The sequence below is a fragment of the Neoarius graeffei genome, chromosome 2 (assembly GCF_027579695.1).
Source record: "Neoarius graeffei isolate fNeoGra1 chromosome 2, fNeoGra1.pri, whole genome shotgun sequence".
In the NCBI taxonomy this organism is placed as follows: Eukaryota; Metazoa; Chordata; class Actinopteri; order Siluriformes; family Ariidae; genus Neoarius; species Neoarius graeffei.
Window position 1 is genome coordinate 80,757,770 of NC_083570.1, and position 8,760 is coordinate 80,766,529.

Consider the following 8,760-nt stretch of genomic DNA (forward strand, 5'->3'; position numbering starts at 1 on the left):
TTAGATGCCTTGCTTAAGGGCACTTGTTACACAGGGAGGGGAAAGTGCTGCTCATTCACTCCCCTCCCCTCACATTTTTCCTGCCGATCCTGGGAATTGACCCGATGGCCCTTTGGGGCCAAGGTTGCTTTGCTAACCTTCAGGCCATGGCTGTCCCCATTGGTGAAGGTGCACCATTTTTCTTCTCTTGCAAACATTAGCATCATGTCGAAGCGAGCTAAATATGGGAACTGCTCTGTTGTTGGCTGCACAGAGCAGCACACATCATTACATCAACCCCCAGCCTCAGAAGACCTGAGTGAATTGTGTCTATTTTTGATGGAAGCATCCCATCTATAGTTGGCAAAAACCTGCTCTTGTGTGCTATCCACATTTCATCTGACTGCTTTACCATCCTGGGCCAGAACAACACAGGACTGGCAATGAATTTGCTACTAAAAAAGGGATCAATACCAACTGTCTTTTGCAAAACTGCAAATGAGGGAAATGTAAGCATTTTTTAAAAATTATGCGATGCGTTTCTTTGGCCATTTAGAACTAGCTGACACGAACAGCTGAGGTAATAGAGATATACTAATTTTTGAGAAAGTTATTGGCATTACTTGCTGCAGGATACGTTAACGTTCAACAGTTGCCATGGTAGCAGGAAGCCGTACAAGCGTTGGCACACCCCATGGAACAGAGGGGTGGGGTGACCAGTGGCTCATTTCATTGAAAGGAACAGGCACTCAAACTGGCCGTTCTGAACAGGGCTGTTTAGATGGGGTGAGAAGAGTGCTGTGATGCTTTATCCTTTTTAGTACAACTCCGATTCCAAAAAAGTTGGGACAAAGTACAAATTGTAAATAAAAACGGAATGCAATGATGTGGAAGTTTCAAAATTCCATATTTTATTCAGAATAGAACATAGATGACATATCAAATGTTTAAACTGAGAAAATGTATCATTTGAAGAGAAAAATTAGGTGATTTTAAATTTCATGACAACAACACATCTCAAAAAAGTTGGGACACGGCCATGTTTACCACTGTGAGACATCCCCTTTTCTCTTTACAACAGTCTGTAAACGTCTGGGGACTGAGGAGACAAATTGCTCAAGTTTAGGGATAGGAATGTTAACCCATTCTTGTCTAATGTAGGATTCTAGTTGCTCAACTGTCTTAGGTCTTTTTTGTCGTATCTTCCGTTTTATGATGCGCCAAATGTTTTCTATGGGTGAAAGATCTGGACTGCAGGTTGGCCAGTTCAGTACCCGGACCCTTCTTCTACGCAGCCATGATGCTGTAATTGATGGAGTACGTGGTTTGGCATTGTCATGTTGGAAAATGCAAGGTCTTCCCTGAAAGAGACGTCGTTTGGATGGGAGCATATGTTGCTCTAGAACCTGGATATACTTTTCAGCATTCATGGCGTCTTTCCAGATGTGTAAGCTGCCCATGCCACACGGACTAATGCAACCCCATACCATCAGAGATGCAGGCTTCTGAACTGAGCACTGATAACAACTTGCATCGTCCTTCTCCTCTTTAGTCCGAATGACACGGCGTCCCTGATTTCCATAAAGAACTTCAAATTTTGATTCGTCTGACCACAGAACAGTTTTCCACTTTGCCACAGTCCATTTTAAACAAGCCTTGGCCCAGAGAAGACGTCTGCGCTTCTGGATCATGTTTAGATATGGCTTCTTCTTTGAACTATAGAGTTTTAGCTGGCAACGTCGGATGGCACGGTGAATTGTGTTCACAGATAATGTTCTCTGGAAATATTCCTGAGCCCATTTTGTGATTTCCAATACAGAAGCATGCCTGTATGTGATGCAGTGCCGTCTAAGGGCCCGAAGATCACGGGCACCCAGTATGGTTTTCCAGCCTTGACCCTTGTGCACAGAGATTCTTCCAGATTCTCTGAATCTTTTGATGATATTATGCACTGTAGATGATGATATGTTCAAACTCTTTGCAATTTTACACTGTCGAACTCCTTTCTGATATTGCTCCACTATTTGTCGGCACAGAATTAGGGGGATTGGTGATCCTCTTCCCATCTTTACTTCTAAGAGCCGCTGCCACTCCAAGATGCTCTTTTTATACCCAGTCATGTTAATGACCTATTGCCAACTGACCTAATGAGTTGCAATTTGGTCCTCCAGCTGTTCCTTTTTTGTACCTTTAACTTTTCCAGCCTCTTATTGCCCCTGTCCCAACTTTTTTGAGATGTGTTGCTGTCATGAAATTTCAAATGAGCCAATATTTGGCATGAAATTTCAAAATGTCTCACTTTTGACATTTGATATGTTGTCTATGTTCTATTGTGAATACAATATCAGTTTTTGAGGTTTGTAAATTATTGCATTCCGTTTTTATTTACAATTTGTACTTTGTCCCAACTTTTTTGGAATCGGAGTTGTATTCTTATGGTATTTTGACCAAAGTATGTCACAAACATTTCATTAATACCTCAGGGATCTGGGCCAAGTTGTAAAAAAGGGGTATAATATGTCTTCTTTAATGTCTTTCTCTTCCCAACCCCATGTGTTTTAGTCACCTGATGGACACCTGAGCCTGTGTGTGTGTTTGTCAGTAGTGTTAAGAGATTCACATCTTGTCTTGACCAGAATGCAGGGGCCATCTCTTTGAAATGCAAATGTGATCACTGTACTACCCACTGGTGTACATCCTTTTATAAGAGGCCATTTACACATTCCTTATTCAATCATCACATGTCAGTTCACAATGTGCAAGCAAAACAATTTTAAAAAGTAGTAAATAAGTAAAATGTACTCTGTAAAAACAGTATAACCCATGTGCTGACAGGTCAAACCAGCCATTTACTAATAATAGAAGCACTACAGTATATTGAGCACCACGCTGTAGACCCATCCATCCAAAGGTTATTCCAAGATTAATTAAGTTGGACAATTGACTCATAGGTGCTCTGGTTATTGTAGGTTATTGTTGCCTCAGGCCATGACATCACTGGTGAGCCGAGGTCTCCAGGAAACCCAGAGAGTCAAGCAGCAGGTCAATTAACCAGAGCAGCTCAGAAGAAACTGATCCCTAACACTGATAACAAACTGCGCTGGGCTTCATCTCTCAACCATCACATTTCATCAACAAGACCAAAGGTAAGTAAAAAGTTGTTAGGTATAGAAGAAATTAGTTTGAAAATCCTTTATGCTTTGTGATCATTTGTAGGCTAATAGGTAAACAGAGCCAGGATTGAGTATTTGCTTTGTTTCTTGCTGGACTTGTGCTGCGCTGTTTGATTTCTTTTTAAAAGTTAAATAAATGATACAGAAGGATCAAAAAACAGACTAAACTGAATTACGGTTTATAAATCCAGGTGTACAGAAGTAACATACCGTAAAATACCAAATAATAGCCCGGGCGATTATTTGTCTCAATCGCTTAAGAGACCCGGCGCGTATTAGAGACTAGGCGGCTATTTGGAACAGGCGATTAATTCCTTCTTCACAAATACCTTCCCCAAAATCTACCTCAAAACGGGGAAAAAATCATTCTCAGATAGGCCTACTTTTAACCAGTATAATTTACAGTTTGTTTAGAGTTAGATTACAGATAGCATGGTGCCGACTTCGGGGAATTTTGAAGACGCAGAATGCATCTTCGCATGGCACAGTCGGGGTGGATAAAGGATAAATCACACACCTTTTCCTGTTAATGACTAGTTAAGCGCATGCTTTACAAAATAATCAAGAAACCACACCATTGTCTGTGCGCAGCACTGTGATTTAATTACTCTGCAAAGTTATGGTCACTTGCTATCACCCTCACCCATGCAGCCTCCACCCTTTGCGCTTCGCGATGTCTGTCAATCTGAAATTGCATGGAGGGCGCGACGTTGAAGCAACATAATTAGGGTGCGAAGTGTCAAACCAAAGGGTTTTTTCTTATGCTGAAAAATAAGTGACCTGCAGTGGCTACATACTGTCATCTTGCATTCTCACGTTTCTCTCCAAGACGTCTCCCTATTTGGCGGATATGAGCCTATTCCCCGAGTGAGTTGGTACGGTGGCTCGACCCCGTAGAAAACTTAAAGTTCGGATGAAAGTTAGTTGAATAGGTTACTGACTTGTAGGCCTACATGTTGCCTGCCTGACGCGTGCTTCTGCCCAACTTGCACGACAGATTACTTGTTGAAAAGGCCCCTTGGATTAGATTGGCCGCGAGCAGACTGAAATGCATGTTAGAACGCTCTCACCTTTTTTGTAAAGCGTCTTCCAGATCCGAATGGGTAAGGGCAAGTGAAATGGTATAAGGTCTTTAATAAAACTCAGTGTGTGCTTTGACGCATGCATTCGGCAATTTAGGTCGTTTAACAGAAGCAGCAGTCCAACCTTGGAAACCCGCAGTCCTCAATGTCACCACACACGCTGGCTTTCGTTGGGTATACCCAAAGGGGTGGCTAAGACATCTGTCAAAAGTTACGGACTTGCATTCCTCAAGAAATATTACGGTAGACCAAGATTATAACATTGAAATGGCATGTTTATTATCACGTAACAAAATGTTGTAAACAGTATTATAGAAATAATTTCATTCATTCATTCATTCATTCATTCATATTGTTTCGGTAGAAAACTATGCAATGCAAAATCGTTTAAACACCAGAAAACCAGAAAAGTGCTGGGCCTCAAGATTCTAGATAGAACGTACGGACGCTTTTTTTTTTTTTTTTAGACCCCGGCGAGTATTCGGAACCGGCCTTTATTTGTCACAACACACGCGTACACCCGGCCGTTAAAGGGAACTCGGCGGTTAATTGGAACTCGGCTATTATTTGGTATTTTACGGTAATATAAAAAGAAGCTTGAACTGTCTTATTTTCTGTGCATCTTAATATCATGCACAGAGTGTGACGAATTTCAACTAAATCCACGTCTTCACTCGGGAAAGGTTTATTTTGTGTGTTCTTTATTTTGCAACCTTTCTGAATAGGTCTAATTGTGAAATTAAACCTTTGTTGTTGTGATCATTGATTTGTCTTTAAAAACAACAATTTCAAAATATTACAATTAATGTATATATTTTTTGTGAAACCCAGACAAAAGCGCCAGTTAATCAGCAGTGGACATTTGTAACACACTGAATTCTTATTCGGGAAATAGATGTCAAGATCTGTAGACCTACATTTAATTTACTGATTCAAATCAAATATGAACAGGGACATAGCCAGACCTTTCACATGGTAAACCCATTGACTTTACTGGGGTGGCGAGAGTGGGGTAAAATACTAAACCTCATCCACAGAAAATGACATGTGGCTAACCCTATCTGTATATGGCCTGAGAAGGATTCCCATCAGACTTAAAAGCAGAGGTGGACAGTAATGAAGTACATTTACTTGAGTAATGTACTTAAGTACACTTTTGAGTGTCTGTACTTTGAGTATTATTTTTTTTCTCGAAACTTATGACTTTAACTTCATTACATTTGAAAGACAAATATCGTACTTTTTACTCCACTACATTTCTGTCAAGGTCCTCGTTACTTGTTACTGTGAAGCAGCTTTGAAAGTGGATGTTTTTTCCTTTCTTTTCTAAAATGTGATTGCTTTTCCCCCAGGTGACACTGAGACAGCCAATCAGTAATCACTAGGGTCAAGTCACGTCCATAGATTGTATAAAATCAAGCGCAATAATTTCTCAACAGCGTTATTTGAACACAATCAGTTGATGGCAGAATGGAAGGAGATGGTTCCTCTGGGGAACACACGCACCCATGGCTTTACCTGGAACCCATATTTCAGTTTTCTGTATGGATTAAAGATACGTTTTGTTTTAAATGTTTGCTTTGTTTCTCAAGAACAAACCACATCACAGCCTACAAAAACTCACCGCCCGACCTGCAGAAGCATATTGAGGTATATAAACGTTTTATTCCAAGAGCAAGCTTGCAACGAAGTTGCCTGTGCTTTTAGAGCTAGCGATAATGTTGCAATAGCTATGCAGTCTGGTTAGTCAAATGAATTTCTATGGATTTTCCCGCCAAGTTGCCGTAGCCTTGTCCACGGCTAACGTTAACACATAGCTAGTTAACTTGGACACTGTTAGCTAGCATGTAAAAACGGAGTTACGCTAACATGAATAACATTAACTTCTCTGAAGTCCTTTCAGAAATACGTTTTAGCATAATCTTGCCAAATAAACAGAATTTAGAAATCTTTCTTTTCTAGTAGCATTAGCTACCCAATATGATTTTGAGTTTGAAAAGAGTTTGCTAGCATGTCAGGTGGATCTTCACTGACTAGCTAGCTTAACGTTAAACCACCATGATGCACAGCATGCGTTCATTTTGTGAATTCACATTTCTGTCTTTGGTAACGGCATTAGGTTTTGTAAGCGTTGTGGCAATAATACAACCATGCGTTGACAGAAAATGTACTTTTAATACTTAAGTATTTTTAAAAGCAAGTACTTCAGTACTTTAACTTAAGTAAAAATTCGACTGGACAACTTTCACTTGTATCGGAGTAACATTTGACCAGCGGGATCTGTACTTTGACTTAAGTAATGAAGTTGGGTACTTTGTCCACCTCTGCTTAAAAGGTACACACCTAAGTAACATTTGTTTGGTGTATAGCAAAATAAAAATAAAAAATCATAGCTAATATAACATTAGGCTACATCTTATGAAGTATGCTAGTATTATGAATCATTTGTTCTGTGTGGTCAGTGGGGTCAGTGTATGTTGATGAAAAGGTATGTTGATGTGTGTAAAACCCTATATAATATGAACATATAATACTATAATACAGTAAATATTATATACTATATAAAATTATATTTAAATAATATTGGCTGGTGTTGGGGCGGCACGGTGGTGTAGTGGTTAGCGCTGTCGCCTCACAGCAAGAAGGTCCGGGTTCGAGCCCCATGGCCAGCGAGGGCCTTTCTGTGTGGAGTTTGCATGTTCTCCCCGTGTCCGCGTGGGTTTCCTCCAAGTGCTCCGGTTTCCCCCACAGTCCAAAGACATGCAGGTTAGGTTAACTGGTGACTCTAAATTGACCGTAGGTGTGAATGTGAATGGTTGTCTGTGTCTATGTGTCAGCCCTGTGATGACCTGGCGACTTGTCCAGGGTGTACCCCGCCTTTCGCCCGTAGTGGATAGGCTCCAGCTTGCCTGCGACCCTGTAGAACAGGATAAAGCGGCTAGAGATAATGAGATGAGATGGTTGGTGTTGAGTGGTCTATCAGATATATTCCATTTAGCTAACATGATATTGAATGAGTCGAAGATGAGCTCCATGCTAGTTGAATGGAATATATCTGATATACCACGAAAAAAGCCAGCCAATATTATGATTAAATACACATTCCTTTCGGATGTTCAACACGTCTTTCTCTTTCAAAATTCTCTCAGAATCTTCTGTATTTAACAAACCAACTTGGTGGCCATGTTTGTTGACAAATTATCATAGTCGCTTGCTAGCATGGAAGTTTTACATCTCCAACATGTGACGCCATGTTGTCTCGACAACCATGCAATATTATAAACCATACTGAACGCTCATTCTCCATTGGGTAGAATGGCGTAATACACATAGGATAAGAGATATGCTAACAATACTGCATGCTCCCAAACCAAATGAATGAAACCCGCTACAAGGGAATAGAATACATGTTTTATTCCATCGAAAAAGTGTCCTCTATGTATAATAATATATTGTATTGTAATATTATAATATAGTAGAGCGGCAGCTACAATTATCGACAGTCCATAATTATCGACACCTTTTCAGATTTACCAATAAAAACAATTTTACAAAGGTGAGTTTCAGTTACAACAGTTATTATTGGTTAATTAATCAACCGGAAGACCCCCCTCGCCCTTTGAGCTTGTCGTCTGATGACACAGCTCGTTACCTGAGATGGAATTTTTTTTCAACGCAATCAGCAAGCTGAGAAAAACCTGGATGTTATCATCGCAGGTAAGCATGGTGGAAAGATCATGGACATGTTTTTACTGATCAAACTCACCGATATTTCATGATCTCCTTGTCGAAACCTACTTTGTTTCTGACTCTTTCATTCGACAATCGCCATTTTGTATCCAAACGCGCTTTTGAGAAGTCACGTGAGGTGTCGATAATAGTGATCACTTTCACCGGTGTCCACCATTATCAACACCCTGTGGAATTAAGTGACATTTACAACTGTTGTGTATCGATATTTGTGTAACATTGTGGAAGTAGATGAAGTACTTTAAAGAAATACAACCCCGATTCCAAAAAAGTTGGGACAAAGTACAAATTGTAAATAAAAACGGAATGCAATGATGTGGAAGTTTCAAAATTCCATATTTTATTCAGAATAGAACATAGATGACATATCAAATGTTTAAACTGAGAAAATGTATCATTTAAAGAGAAAAATTAGGTGATTTTAAATTTCATGACAACAACACATCTCAAAAAAGTTGGGACACGGCCATGTTTACCACTGTGAGACATCCCCTTTTCTCTTTACAACAGTCTGTAAACGTCTGGGGACTGAGGAGACAAGTTGCTCAAGTTTAGGGATAGGAATGTTAACCCACTCTTGTCTAATGTAGGATTCTAGTTGCTCAACTGTCTTAGGTCTTTTTTGTCGTATCTTCCGTTTTATGATGCGCCAAATGTTTTCTATGGGTGAAAGATCTGGGCTGCAGGCTGGCCAGTTCAGTACCCGGACCCTTCTTCTACGCAGCCATGATGCTGTAATTGATGGAGTATGTGGTTTGGCATTGTCATGTTGGAAA